Source organism: Ptychodera flava, chromosome 7 (genome assembly GCF_041260155.1).
Source record: "Ptychodera flava strain L36383 chromosome 7, AS_Pfla_20210202, whole genome shotgun sequence".
NCBI lineage: Eukaryota > Metazoa > Hemichordata > Enteropneusta > Ptychoderidae > Ptychodera > Ptychodera flava.
In genome coordinates, this window is record NC_091934.1 from 3129897 (window position 1) to 3145828 (window position 15932).

At 36.1% G+C, this 15932-nt stretch overlaps 1 protein-coding gene across 2 annotated transcripts in view; it reads left to right on the forward strand.

The window, feature by feature from the left end:
* The first annotated feature begins 13559 nt into the window (after positions 1-13559).
* LOC139136575 (metabotropic glutamate receptor 2-like) overlaps positions 13560-15932 on the forward strand; it is a 213638-nt gene continuing 211265 nt past the window's right edge. For both annotated transcript variants that reach the window (XM_070704319.1, XM_070704322.1), the window contains exon 1: positions 13560-13793. The gene's annotated coding sequence lies outside the window, so the exon portion shown is untranslated. The remainder of the gene's footprint in view (positions 13794-15932) is intronic.

Below are 15932 nucleotides of genomic sequence, written 5' to 3' on the forward strand. Positions count from 1 at the left end.
TGACACTTTGTTCATACCTTCTTCCGTTTCATGCTTTCCTCTGATATTGGCATTATGTAAATTCAGTTCATCTGCATACATGAGGTTTAGTACAATCACTGCTAATACTGTCACGTTCTTTCATTTATAAAGACAAAATACGAAATTAGATTACGTAATGTTGAATAATGATGAGGAAGCATCATGGACTTTCAGTAGAAAGTTCTTCTGACAGGTTTACTGATCGGTATGCGGTTGAAACTTTTTCGTTTAATACCCTTCCATTGGATGGTTGATGAGGTATACTTACTGTATTGCTGTGATGTCCCAATTGACACATAAATGTCAAAGCTGCTTCGTTCTGCTTGTCATAAAAGCCATCCAGTGCCTATTTAATTCAAGCAACTGTCGGAAATTGCCTTTACGTTTGTGTGTCTATGATCCAAATTTTGTGTTTTATCTATCTCCAGGGACTCTTGTTCCATTGTAATTACGTGTTGCAAAATATTTAGTCACTGAAAATATATGTTCTCGCCTTACTACATGTTCGTTTTCGTTTGAAGTAACAGCGTGATCACGATTATCAATTTAGAACTCTGGTCGAGTTCGTGTTTCTGAAGTACAACTGGAGCGTGCACCAATCTAGAGTCTATATCCGGTTGGAAATACAATGCCATCTGTTAGCCTATAGAAGCACCGTTATCTTGTAAATTTTCAACTCGACATAATTTCAAAATGCTTTTATATTGTACTGATGAATATTTAATAAAAGTATTTTAACATCTGTTTGAAGCAAGTAATTAGTTTATCATGGACCGTTGTGATTGAAATTTCAATTGTGCTGGTAATTACTGTTACATGCTTTGATGCCTAATTGGTAAAAGTAAATGTTTCATAGAAATTCCATCGCCAAGTTATGGTGTTCTACTTTACTTCGACCGTTACAGATTATTGAATTTTACAGTATTCTGGATTGACTGAGAAATAATGTTTATTGTGACCTAATTATTTCATATAGCCATTTTATCGAAAACATGGCATTTTGAAAATTAAGAGTTGGACGGATTGTATATTTAGTCACATGCCTCATAAAGCACATTTGCTCGGCATTTGTCTACTTTCATTGATGTGTGTGGTGTTCAAGTCAAGGCAATTGATTAATAATTTGTGTTTACAGTGGTGGACCAAGCGGTAACGGCTCAACACAGAAAACTGCTTCTCCAACATGTAGATATAATGGCATCTCTCAATTATCGATCTTATGAATCACAACATTCTACAAGACTTGATACCGCCAGGTATCTGAATTCGCTTCTTTGTAATTCTATTCACGGGTACAACCTTTGAAGTAAGTTTTTTGAATTTGATTGAATTCTTGTAAGTATTATCAATCAATCACCGTGTAGTATTTTTGTCGGCAGCTTTCATGCGGCATCAGGTTCAAATACACATTCCATCAAAAGTGTCCATGAACTCAATTCAATGTATTAACCATATTAATGTTCGTCCTGTTGTATGAATTCACCATTGACACTCCTGATCGATTTACTTATCACATCGTTGCATTCACCATGGCAATAATGTCAATATCATTAAAGTTGCATTACGCAGCCAGCGAATGTCATAGAAACGTGTGAGTTCGACTTGAATCTGAATCTGTACGTGAATCTGACGACTACATTTCACACACCATTCTGTTTCTCTGATTTGCTGAATGAATGGCAAAACTGAGAAAGAAATATGATAACAGATAACAATTTCAGTCAGAGAATACTTGAATACATGATATTTAAGAAGTATAAAGATGTTAATCAGATTGACTATAGACTGTTTCGTCGAATAGTTCAGTCCATGTCGTGAATAACCTCACAGAAACAATGGAGCTACTGATTAACTGTCATATAAACAGTGACTTGAAGTCCCTTGCTATAGGAATGATTTAGGAAAATTATGGTTATTAATGTATTGGAAGTGAAAGCAGTTGTAGGACTTTGATCTTTGACCTGATTTGAAATTGCACCTTTGACCTATCCGAGAGTGTGCCCTTTTCCCCTGAAAGCAGTTCCAGAGACATTTGGTTGTTAGGGAGTGTCAGAATCAGACTCAAGACAAGACTGGCGACTTACATCGATACTTCATCCTAAAGTAATACATTTTGTGTTATGGCAGGAAATGATGTCAGTAATTGTAAACTGTCAAGATTTTCTCAGAGAATGGAGAAATTCGCTTCCACTGCTCATCAGATCTTATGCTTGTAGTGTCTTGTCCCTCGTTGTGGGATTCTGGCTTGCATCTGTTCCAGCTCAGCACAGGATTGAAACCTTAGTAGCTGTATCTTTGCACTTATAGCCATAATTGACATATAGCCATAATTAACACATAGGCATAATATTAGTTTCAAACTGAGGTTGTGTCATGTTGTTGTGCTCGCATATAGATACTTGTCGCCTGTCAGTTACAATTTTTACAAAAACGAGGAGTAAAGTTGAATGTTGCAGTGACATGTTGGGCTACAACACATGATATAGCTGCTACAGCACTGAGTATAGCTGCTGCAGCACTGGGTATAGCTGCTACAGCACTGGGTATAGCTGCTACAGCACTGGGTATAGCTGCTACAGCACTGGGTATAGCTGCTACAGCACTGGGTATAGCTGCTGCAGCACTGGGTATAGCTGCTACAGCACTGGGTATAGCTGCTGCAGCACTGGGTATAGCTGCTACAGCACTGGGTATAGCTGCTATACATCACTGGGTATAGCTGCTACAGCACTGGGTATAGCTGCTGCAGCACTGGGTATAGCTGCTATACAGCACTGGGTATAGCTGCTGCAGCACTGGGTATAGCTGCTACAGCACTGGGTATAGCTGCTGCAGCACTGGGTATAGCTGCTACACCACAGGGTACACAGGGTATAGCTTACGATGTAAAGGATGAACATTATACCAAGTGATCTAAAATTGTTATGATAAACGAAATATTCCTAATTATTCACTGATATTGTCTATTTTATCGTTTTAGGAAGCCATCTTGCAATAATAGTATTGAGCCTGGTAGCTTAGGTGTTGTGATGACTGTGCTGTTCGAATTGCTGTTACAATTTGAATTTGTACTGTGTTTTCTACATCGAAAGATCAGTACGTGGTGGGCCTATTATCATCGCAGAAGCTTAGAGTGCGTTAAAGTCAATTTCTAAGCAGTGAGAAGAAAAATATTGAATTGTATCCTGCAAACGGAACAATGGGACACTCCTGCTAACGAAACAACGTCAAATTCCAAATCCATTCACAGAATCAAGTTGCTCAAACAATATCCCGGTAGTACAAGTTTAATATATTGGAATTCGGAATAATCTCATATTGTCATCTGCTTTCGTTAACCCCGTTAATTAAATAGACTCTATAGTATACTACAAATTTTGCTCGAAATCACCCACGCTATCATTCATGTAACCTCAGCGTATATACTTCAGCTGATGTGAAATTCGTGCTCATAGTGTCATCATATTTTATAAAGAGCGAAATGTTTAAGTCTGTTGTGACATGTAAAATGGTTTAATAGCGCCAGTATAGGTTTGGTGAACATGTTGCGTTAAACTGATGGGATATAATTTGCGTCTGTAGGGCATAGGTTAATTTGAACGCAATTGGTTGCTATTGTTTTAATTCTAGCCGTTTTTTAAGTGACAGTTTTCCTATAAAATGTAAGATAAAGTAAAAAAAATTGACTTTGAAATTTAAATTCCGTGAAAATAAACTTCAGAATAATGTACATAACTTCTTATTATTTTATAATTATTATTGAAGTTTATTTCAGATAATATGTTCTAGCAGCATAACACAAACAAAATGAAAGTCATACTGAAATAATCAAAAAACAAACTTTCTCAACATCGTAGCCAACACCTTTAGAATTTGTATCTTAAAAAATCATTTGTTACATAAAACCTTTGCGAAGCCTTCAAAATGTAACCCTCCCCATTTCCTCTAATCCACCCCTAATAATTAATGGAAGCTCCCTAAATAAGTGTCTGTGTATCATTGTGATTTTCTTCTCGTCCATCAGAAGTTAATTTTGAAAGTTGGAAGCTTTGTAGTTTAGAAAGTTTATTGCAAAGTTTAATAAACTTCGTCGAGGCAATGAAAATGCACGTGACGTAATCGCCGTTTATACTGACGTCGAAGGAATTTGGAAAAAGACTGACAATTCTGTTTACTTTGAACTGTTTGTCTACAGCGTGTACAAGCCAAAAGTTTATTATATCGTTTGTTACTATTGGTAACTGTACAGGTGTTATATGCTAATTAATATAGACGCGAGTTTCAAAGTAAGGACTTCATAGCGTAGAGACAGTGTCTCAGCATGTATAATTACTACGATGAGTCTACGACTAAACACAGAAGATGTATACATGCTCAGTATAGTCATATGTTTCTTTGTTTAAGAACCTCATTGGTGCTATAATATCAGCTCCATGGTAAATCTTGTGAAAACTGTCACAACCGTGGTTTTCAAGCTATCGATATGACAAAAACTCAGTTCGCACCTTTAGGGATGCAATCTGACTTTTTGCACAGCCAGGGTTTCTTTAATCTTGAACACAAATATAAATATTACTGTCACACCTTTCAAGGAAATTGTTGTTTTTTTCGCTATAGTTTGGCTGCGTACTTTTACAGACAAGATGAAATATTTAAATTTCACCCACTATTTGGTCTCGAAATACTTGCTGTTAAATAACCAATTATGAAAGTCATTACAAATCACAGTCAAAAATTACACATCGTTTTCATAAGGGGAAATTACTGCAAACAGTCTTCTCGTAGCGATCAATGTGTTTGCCCGCACATTTCTTCAATGTAGTTAGAAACTGAACAAAATTAGGTTTACCGAGGCTTTATTTAAGTCGGTCAGTGCGGAAGATGTAGTGCAAAAATTACATCTTCGTTTGATTCAATTCAATTTAGTAAAATCTCAAGTCAATAGAAAATATTTTATAACAAAATTACACAGCTGTTCCTACAATAATTCGTGAATTGAGAATAAATTTCGAAATGCCAATGAATTGTATGACTTAATGCATTTTACTTCATCTATTGTGGGTAGTATTGTACTATTTTAAGGTCATGCCGCAGACATGCCTAGTACATGTATTCTGTCTATTTTATTAAGGTGGTCCGCGCATGCTCACTCTGTTTGTAGTCTTTCTTGATAGTTTGTCATAAATTCAGTCAATGTGTTTTATGTAAGTGACAATATGTTTGTCACCATGTCTGATTTGACCCGCTTGGTTTTTTTGAGAATCTCGGCCTGCCTGAAAATTGCTTAGCTTTAATCCCGTCGTCGAAGTACTATCGTTTTTAATTCAATGAGTCATAAGGACCGCATATTTTACACGTTGTAACGCCGTTTAATCGATAGTGATATGGATTTTCATAAACATGTAATCAATGATATTGATGTTTGGATATGAAAATCTTGGTTGCAGTTCGATTAAATCAGAACTTTCAGTATCCGCTGTTTCCGACATATGTCAAAGCAGGAATGTGATGTACGCATTCGATATGGAAGTGATATCGTGTAGGCACCTGTTAATGTTTTCAACTTGGGTGGGGGCATGGCAGCAGGTGAATTTGATTGTCCCGATACACCCGAGGGGGATTTGGAGCAGAGGAGCATCTAGTGTGTCAAACCTGTTATCGGGACAATGAAACTGTAACATGGGTGGTGTGTTCTTGCTGCCATTACCATCATTATTAGCTCACGTGTGTGAACACGTGGGCTAATGTCATAGCGATGTCTGTCTGTCTGTCCGTGTGTATGTGTGTGTGTTAGTGTGTGTGTGTCTGTGTGTCTGTCTGTCTGTTTACACGATAACTCAAAAACGCCTGAACGGATTCGAGTCAGATTTGGTAGACAGGTACCATATACTGTTTGCAAGAACTGATTAGATTTTGGTTAGTGTGGCTTGCATATTAATGAAGTTATGCAATATCGGTTTTTTTCCGTACAATGGTTTCCCTATGGAGATGGTAATGACAGTGTAGACATATATCAAGAAATACTGCACAAAATTTCATGAAACTTTTCACAGATGACAATCTCAGAACATTATCAAGATACTGTGAGTGTCATGTCAATTATCTGCTCATTTGCATAATTAATGAACTTTTGTTATTGGTGACATAACCGTAATTCCTGCACCAAACTTGATGATACTTGCAACAAATATTGATCTGATATATATCTAATTATACTTAGAAGCATTGGGCAGTGTCAAGTTAATAAATAGCTCATTTGCATATTTTATGAAGTTTTGTAATTAGTCATATAACTCCGATATAATTGCACCAGATGTGATGAAATCTACTGCAGATACAGATCCGAGTGATATCTAACTGTGGTGTAAAGTATTTAGTAGTGTGAAGTTAATTAAGGGTTCATTTGCATATTTAATGAATTTTGTAATTAGGTATGTAACTCTGAAATTACGGCACCAAAGTCAGTGAAATCGGGTACAGATATTGATCTGATAAATATATAATTGTACTGAGAAGTATTTGGCAGTGTCAAGTTAACAAATAGCTCATTTGCATATTTTATGAAGTTTTGTAATTAGTCATATAACTCCGAAATAACTGCACCAAATGTGATGAAATCTGCTGCAGATACTGATCCGACAGATATCTAATTGTGGTGTAAAGCATTTAGTTATGTGGAGTTAATTAAGGGTTCATTTGCATATTTAATGAACTTTGTAATTAGTGATATTACTCCAAAATTACAGCATTACATTTGATGAAACTTGATACAGATATTGATCTGATAAATATTTAATTGTACTGAGAAGCATCGGGTGTGACAAGTTAATAATTAGCTCATTTACATATTAAATAAAATTTGAAATTAGTGATTAAACTCTGAGAGTACTGTGCGAAAGTTGATGAAACCTGCTTTATATAATGATATAACAGATGTCTGATTGTTCTTATTACACGCCTCACACGGATGTCGATTATATTGGTATGAATTGGGTTTATTGACAGGAATATTGAAAAACATAATACAATAAATCTTCGTCAGAGATAGTTAATCTGGCAGTAGACCGTATACACGGCTTAACTATCAGTAGTCTGTCTGCCACTCTGCGTCAGTGCTCAATTGAACTGCTGTCAGAATATACAATGTCTGTCTTTGTTCTTGTGTTTTGGTTAGTGATTAATTTACTGAGGTCTGCAAATGTTGCATAACATCTCCTTGCTTGTTGTTTTAAAATGAGACAGGTCAAAGGTACAATTGTTTTACACAACTTCATAACAGTCAAAAGTATGCAGTAATTCATGTCATACCGTATTATTTCATGCGTCCAGTAGTGTCTGGTAAATGTCAATACATGTCGAGTCATCAGTAGTCAATTTCAATGCTTGATAACTAAGTTTGTAATTTTGTCAAACTCAAAGTCATTCCCTCCATTCAGGGATCACATTAGCAGGTCAAGTTGTTGTGTTGAGTAAACGCTAAAGTTTTCTAGTCTGTTTCCTGGATATCCAACATTCTGTGAAGCCTACTACTATTAATGAATCTGTTGTAAAACACGTGAGCATATTCAGTTCATATCTGGTTATGCTATGACTTTCACAATCCAGTCAACAATAAGTTGATTTCGGAAAGGTATTATAACAGATGTCCGTCTTTGTGAAATGTGTCTCTTCTTAACACGTATGAGTACTCTGTGCAATCTTACGTCAGTGAATATTGAAGTTTACTCGGTACCATTTTAGAACGCGTTTCTATTGTAAACATCCTGGCTTACGTTATTTCATCATAGCCATGTCTACACAGCGCAATTGTATAATATGCAATTTTGTTGTTGGTGAATGAATTCTAGTCCGGACTAGGATCAAGTTGTCAACAACAACAACAACAACAACAACAACAACAACATTCTGACATTGCCTATACATAGGCTGCATTGACAAGTTGTTTATCACGCATTTCGATAGAGGGATAAACTAAAAGATAACTAAAATTAGGTGATGAAGCTTCGATAAGTGACATAATCAATTTTAATTTCCAATTTATTCCCAAATTGAATCTTATTCCCAAATTGAATCTTCTCTGGAGACAAACAACAATCAGTAAAATAGTTGTAGAGCTTGCGTAGCGGGTCAGCTTGCGTAGCGGGAGAGCTTGCGTAGCGGGTCAACAGAGGCGGCGGCAAGCGTCTTCCTGATAGGCATGCGTCAAGTTGATTTTGTAATTTTTCTCGTGACACAGAAAGTCGCTTTATTGCTATCTATAAATGCTATGTGATGGCACATACAAAGCACTGTATTCATTATTGTATTTATTTGATGAAGATTTGCTGACGATAACATTGGTACGAAGACATGAAAAAATTAGTACGAGTAAAAACACATTCATACTTGCATGGAAATGCAAAATACAACATCGATTCCAAGCACCGTCCTGACTTTTGTCAAGGGTTACTGTACTTGCGCATTGTTTGAAGCGGCGATGTTAATGACATACCGCTTTCAATCAATATATAAATCTTTGCTGATCTACCACTTGTAGGGGGGGGGGGGGTGTCATTTTAAGGTTCTTATCGTACGCAAACTTTTCACAGTATTAGTTTTTCGAAAAATCGAAAATTTTATTTTTTTCCATAGAATCAATTCAGGGATGGCGGGCATTTTGAATTTTAAATATCGGTAAATCTTTGGTAATTTGTTCCTCTAGTACCAAAACTTGCACGGTGACCCCTGATATTTATTCTTAATTTTGAAAGAGAGTGGTGAAATATTTCTTGCGGAAAATTTGAGCAAAACGTTTGTCTTTCACTTTCGAGGCGCGTACTACCTTAAATCAGAGCAGCCTTTGTCTATCGTTACAGAATGCATGATTGTAATTAGTTTCATAATGGCACTGGCTAATTGTTCCATCAGACTGTAAAATGGAAGCTGTAATCCATCCATTAGAGAAAGAGACATCCCACATTTAACAATTGTTACTTCACCCCAGGCAAAGTTTAGTATATGCCAATTTTTCATCGATTGTGATATACATCAGTTTACCATTCGTTAGCGCTGTCTAAAATGCCAGCTGAAGTGTTTTGTACTTAACCACAATATGACGGTGATACAAGTCTTTAAAGGATTGCTCTTCAACTGCTTTCCAACACTAGTCATATTTGCCTACCCTTGTCATCTTCTCAACCAATCAAAGAACTCGGCAGCAAACTGCGGTCATCTGCACGTTTCTTGACTTAGGAGGACACCCCCCCCCCCTTAATCCTTAAGTTTGTGGACTCCTACAGCAAAGAAGCGACACGTTTTTGAAAACAGACTTCAACAATCCATAACATCACCCATTGTGAGAACACATAGTATTACTATCCATAGCAGGAATAGTGGTGACGGATATGCCATACTTCAGTATGCAGTATTTCTGCGTGATATTCTAGACTGCTGTATGCCCTGTGTACCGTGATGCCTTGCAACAATGCTGTGTTTTTGAATTTTCTTCATTTGCTTCATAATCATAGTATTGTGATATACATGCCGTACTGTACATCGACAGTTATCATCTTTCTCTTTTCCTCGCCTATATGTGATATTCCCTCTCCTCCATGTATTTCAACGTGTCTCTCGATTGTTAGCGAATTTTAGAAATAATTAATCTTAAGTTTCATGCTAACAGGCGCACAAACTCTTGATTGTAATGGAACCTCATGTAAACAAAAACCTACAATTTGTATCCTAATTACAGTATCACAGTACACGTATTGCTTCATATAGCGTGCATTGCTCTCCCCTGAAAACGAACGACATTTCTACGATGAGAACGAGACCTACGTAGCTTTTTTTTAAAATTTCCACTTTATTTTCCTGACACGAAGGGTGAAGTATGACTTGGCAATACCTTGTGTATCAATTGAATCAAATAAGTAAGTTTTATTTTTCCTAATTCGTAAACAAATATAGTAAAACTCGAGAATATGCTTTCCGAATTTGTAGAGTACAATGAGTGCCTCAGTTGTAAGTAAAGCTATAATTTGTAGTGAAACGTTGAATATCAAACGAGGTAAATTTCAATGGTGCCTAATGACGTTTGCGTGCACTAGTAGTAATAATATCTGTGAAGAATGTCTTAAACCGCCGTTATCAAAACGACGTGGAACTTGAAAAGGGTTTCTTTTCAAACAAGTACTCGTGAATTTATTTTAAATATAAATTTCCGAGATCCGTTCCAAGGGCGTAATTTATGCACTTTATGCTCTGTATGAGCTATAATACCTGATCAGCAACTGTAAGCGAAGTATTTGTAAGTTTGTAGCTGCAGTGTTCTCAAGGGTAAAGGAGTCTGGCCAGTAAGTCGAACCATTAATTTTTTTTCTGGCATTATATCATGCTTATATTAATGCGTAGTCCGTGTAATTCACTACTTGTAACTACAATATAATGTAAATTTTCAGTCTTTTGGACCTAATCCTGTCTCAAACCGGGTTTAATATCAGAGATAATATCAACACAGTCAGAATCATATCCATTTGAGTAAAGGAATCAAGTCTATCTAAATCCTAGAGGGAAGAAGAATTGTCAGTGTTTTTATTGAATTATTCGGATTCAACTGATTTCGATCATGAAATATCTTAATAGTATTTACGTGAACAATTTTATTGAGTCATCTGCTGTCGAAGACGTGCCAGATCAAAGAAAAATGTTAAAAAAATCAGACAGGTGTAAGGTTTTCTCTTTCACTTTTGCTATTGAAATTGTAAGCTGCAGGTGAGGAAATGTATATGCCAAATGGAATGGGGACTCATGAAGGATCCCACTGGACAACTAAATTGCAGAACTTAAGATTGGAAAATATGGCCATTAATGGTAAAGGATTGACATCTGTCCGTAAGATGCCATTTAAGTCATTTCCTTCGGGATATTGCAAATTCCGAGATAAGACGGACAGGAGATTAGGATTCTGCCAGCGATATTATCTTAAGCCGCGGAGACATCAAAAAGAAAATGATACAGCTAGAAGCATTCCATTTCCAAGGAAGAGCTGTATCTGTTCAGCGGATTGTCCGTTAACTAGGATTAAGGTGACTTTAATAATGCTTGGTATGCGTAATTAACCCTCGTTTAAACATTTTGCGAGAAATCGGTGTCATTTGGATAGGTATTTGTATAAACTGACAAAAATTCTGCTGAAAAACCGTGATCTCTTGACGTCACAATCAACGGCCACCGAGAAACATTATCAAACAGTCTGGGGAACCTACCTTCTGATAATTAATTGCTCATTTGAAATAGTCAACATCCCTATATAGATGTTCTGTTGCATCTTTGTTGCCATAGCTACAAGTGGAATGTGTTCTTATCGCTACATGACAGAAGAAGATTAGAAATACACTTGGTAGACAGCCTAGCTGTACTATGAATATCCCATTTATCCTAACAGTTGTCCCTATCTTTTGAATTTTTAACCTTTGGAATGCATTGATCGCAACCAACGGTGGATGACGTACTTTATTGCATTTGGAGGTTTCTCAATGAGTTCGTATACCTCATAACTAAATCAAATAAGGGGACAGATTTTTGCAATCTGATACACAACGTCTTCACTTAAATTGCACAATACATGAACCCAGAAACACGTCAGGACATAAGCAGGCCTATTATCAAGTCATATATTTTTGACAAATATCAGCTCAAATTATACATGGTCGCGACGTTTTATTTTTCCTAATTCGTAAACAGCTCTTATTTAAAACACATTTAATATTTTTCTCGATGTGATAAGTTTTGCTTAGGAAAAACAAGTTGAAAAACAGACATATAAATAGATAGACACATAGGTATAGGTAGGTAGGTATATAGGTAGGTTGTAGGTAGGTAGGTGGGTAGGTAAATAGATAAATAGATAGATAGATAGATAGATAGATAGATAGATAGATAGATAGATAGATAGATAGATAGATAGATAGATAGATAGATAGATAGATAGATAGATAGATAGGTAAATAGGTAGGTAGATAGATAGGTTGATAAATAGGTACGTAGGTAGGTAAGTTGTAGGTAAGTAGGTAGTTAAATAGATATTAGATAGATAGATAGATTTATAGATAGATTTATAGATTTATAGATAGGCAGACAACGATTTGATAGATAGGTAGGCTAGACGGGTATTACAAAAGACGGATATATTGATTAATTATCAAAATATAATAACTCAACAACATAAGTGAATATTATTTACATATACACATAAATCAATCAATTAATCAATCAATTGATAAATCAATAAATAAAGAAGCAAGAAAACAATCGTAATACTCATCGTGAATAGGGAAGTAGTTCTGAGCTGTAAATGTGAAGTATTTTTCATAAAATCGATAAGGAATTATGACTGAAATAACGTCCATCGCACACCATAAACGGAAACGTGTTAGGAATAAATTATAAGCCCCATGAAAGCACCGTTAATACGTCATCTGCTGCAGTTTATTTGAACGACCTTGACTGATAGGTGACTGTCATCCAACAATTGTCAAATAAGTCAACCATGAGTGATAATCACCTGAGGGGAAGGATTAAGATTAGCGAGTGGTGTACACAGATCGGTAACGGTTCAGGGTTCATTTTGCTGACTTGCCTTCAGCTGCCCGCAAGAGATGGAGGGAATTATGCAACAAATGCAGTGGAGCATTTATGGCTAATCGGAAGAAGAAATCGAAAATCCGCAATTTGACCAGATCTAGTCTAGTGGTACAGTGACAAAAATCAGTAAAGCCAGTGTATATAAGTGAATTAAAAAACAACCTTCGTCTGAGAGACGCCTCAAAATTCTTTACTCCGTATTTTCAATCATAGACTTAACATCATATTTTTGTTGCGCAAGCCGTTCGATAGATGCACTAGGCAGCAGCCATAAACCCATAATGCATTGTGATGTGTAGTTTACCAAGTGAACTGACTACGGCGATCTATATCGGTTTAAGTTTCGACATGAGTTGCAGTTATTAAAATAGCACGAAATCGATGATAAGAAACGTTTTGTATGCGAGTCATAACCTGGAACGTGACTATCGCAGAATTTGCCACATACAGTGTTCGACTAAGGAAATGAAATTGCCTTAAATTGTTATACGGTGGAAAGCGACACGCGATAGTGTGTTCATTATGGTGCAAACTGCGGCCTGTTCAGATACAGAAGCTGTTAGGAAGTGGTCTTTTACTGCAGATAGTGTCTTTTGTTGTAATGGTACACATGTGTCTGGTGTATCACGACAGATCGCTTGTCAACTACATCTGTACATGTGACCGAAAATTACAGAACAAAAAGTCGAAAGCAAAGGGTCATGAGCGAAAGGTAAGGCTTCACCATGTCCACCAACATGCACTTTTCTCTTTTTAATTTTCCAGTTATTTTTCTAGCTAGTACAATTCAGTAAATTTTAATTTGAGAAAATATCGGAAAGTTAAATTAAACTACATTTTAATTTAGTACCTTGCAAAGGGGCAATTTTAACGTCACCGAAGCTACGCATGCGCACTTAATATCCCTACCGACCATGTTGAAGTATCGGTGTCATAACTCTGTCTGGTTTCTCTTCATTGGTGATTTTAAATGTTTCTGTATGGAGTGAAGATTGATGAGCTTTACAGTGCGTGTTCCTAGGTCAATCTGTTAGAGGGACTTGCCACCCTTGGTGGGATCTTGTTGCACTATTGTTGGGGATTATACAGATTGCTTGGGAAACGCCACGTTGCACGTGTTGGGAGTGCATCGAATTGTAACGTATAATCAGGTATGGCAAAAAAGCTATTGTTCTTTTGATATATGTAATTATGATCCTTCGTCTGTTTGTTTGTTTGTTTGAATATTTTCAATAATATCCATAGCGTGGGTATTTCATATACCTTTTTCTTGTGTGATGCATCTTCATCGTAGGATGATGTGCGTATATGGAAGTGCGAGTACCATGTGTAAGGTGAAACTGTAAACTTCTCATGATGTCAAAGTCTTTTCACAACGAACATTTGACACTACAAATGCCAATAACATATACATCATGACTCGGTCATAATATATTTGTTGACTCCGATGATCTGAAAAACATCAGTTGACCAGACATACGGTATTATTTTTCGCAAATTGGGTTGCATGTAACAATATGGAAAATGCCGGCACGTCAAGGATAGCTGCCGTCTCGATTTCTAATCATGAGCACAATATTTATTTTCTCTGAATAGTGTTGTGATAGCTTGTAGGTAATAGCACTGTGAATATATTGACCGCATTGCTTCTATAGCGGACTGCAATTTATTTGTATGTAACCATATTTTCCGAGTGACTCCATATGTCAGGCATATTTCAAAATTGATCCTATACTTACTTCTGAAATACACGCTAACAACACTTCCCTGAAGTCTGTCCATTGACTATTCCATCAGCTCTCCTCATCAAACCGAAATTCAACATTGTTTCAGTGCTTGCATAGTGCCAATGACATCGGGTAAGATGCGCTGTATTCGATAAATGTAAAGTATATTACTCAATCAATGTTTACTTTCACAAAATTCAGCTACATTCATATACGATCCAGAGAGATTCCAAATGAACGCTAACAAATGCAAATTTCGACGAAAGAACAACATTTTTTCCCTGTCAACATTATATTGTGCATAAGACATGTAACAGTATCACTTCTATCATCTATTTCTTAAACTCTTTTCGAACGTAATTATATAACGCTAACACAGACGCCGCGTTTTCCGTATATATAAATATATATATATATATATATATATATATATATATATATATATATATATATATATACATATATATATATATATAAATATATATATATATATATATATATATATATATATATATATAGGCCTATATGTTTGGTGTGTGTGCGCGCGCGCGCGCACGTGCGCGCGCGCGTGTGTGTAAACATTCATGCATTACATATATGTATGTGTGTCTACATGTGTGTCTGTGTCTCTCTTTCTGTCTCTGTCAGCGTCTTTCTCTCTGTGCCCGTGTCTGCATATGTGTATATACACGTATGTACGTGTGTATGCGTGCGTTCTGGATATTACTTATGTAGAAAATACAGAAACGAAGCCGTATACTGGATTTAATGCAAACACTCAACACTGCCGTAATAGAATACCTTGACTTTTCGAAGGGAAAAATATGATCAAGTTGACCTTTTCAAGAGTGTTTACAATAACGCTTGGAAAAGTAATAGAGTAGACAAACTACTGGGATAACAGTTTGATGAAAAAAAGATTCGCTTCACAATGTAGATTTCGAAAACACGAGATTATGAAGTGATAGCATTGTCGGGTTTTATTACTTTAATATGTGTTGACTTAACGCCTTGCATAAACTAAGGTCAAGATGGATCAGAAATCATATATTGGCAAGACGGAGAAGTAAAAGTGAGAATGAACACGTACGCTAGGATCTGTTCGCTGTTAGTTTTTGTCTGAGGTTAATTGCTTTAATTCTAGAATATGCTTATTTGCGATTACACAGCTGCGAAATTTAATACGTCTTCCTCGTGCTGTGACTAGCGCACAGCTGTAAATCATACATAATTTGTGAAGGATTAGGCCCACGGTGTGCTTTTACATGTAATAAATAAGTTTCAAAAGACAAACATTCATCATTTTGGTAAGCTTTCACAATAGTATGATTTGTCAAAAAACTCGTACAAAGTAACTAAAATATGTCCTTGATTAGATTACATCCATTGCCATTTATTTCCGCAAATTAAATCATTCGGAAAATTACACTCTCGCTCAATTTCCTCAATAAATGTACTCATTTATCACCTGTATTTTGATAATCATTGTTTGTGTATACAAAGCCACTGATGATTTATTATAACTTTAATTCAGAATGTCTAATCACCCTCTCCTTTGTTAAC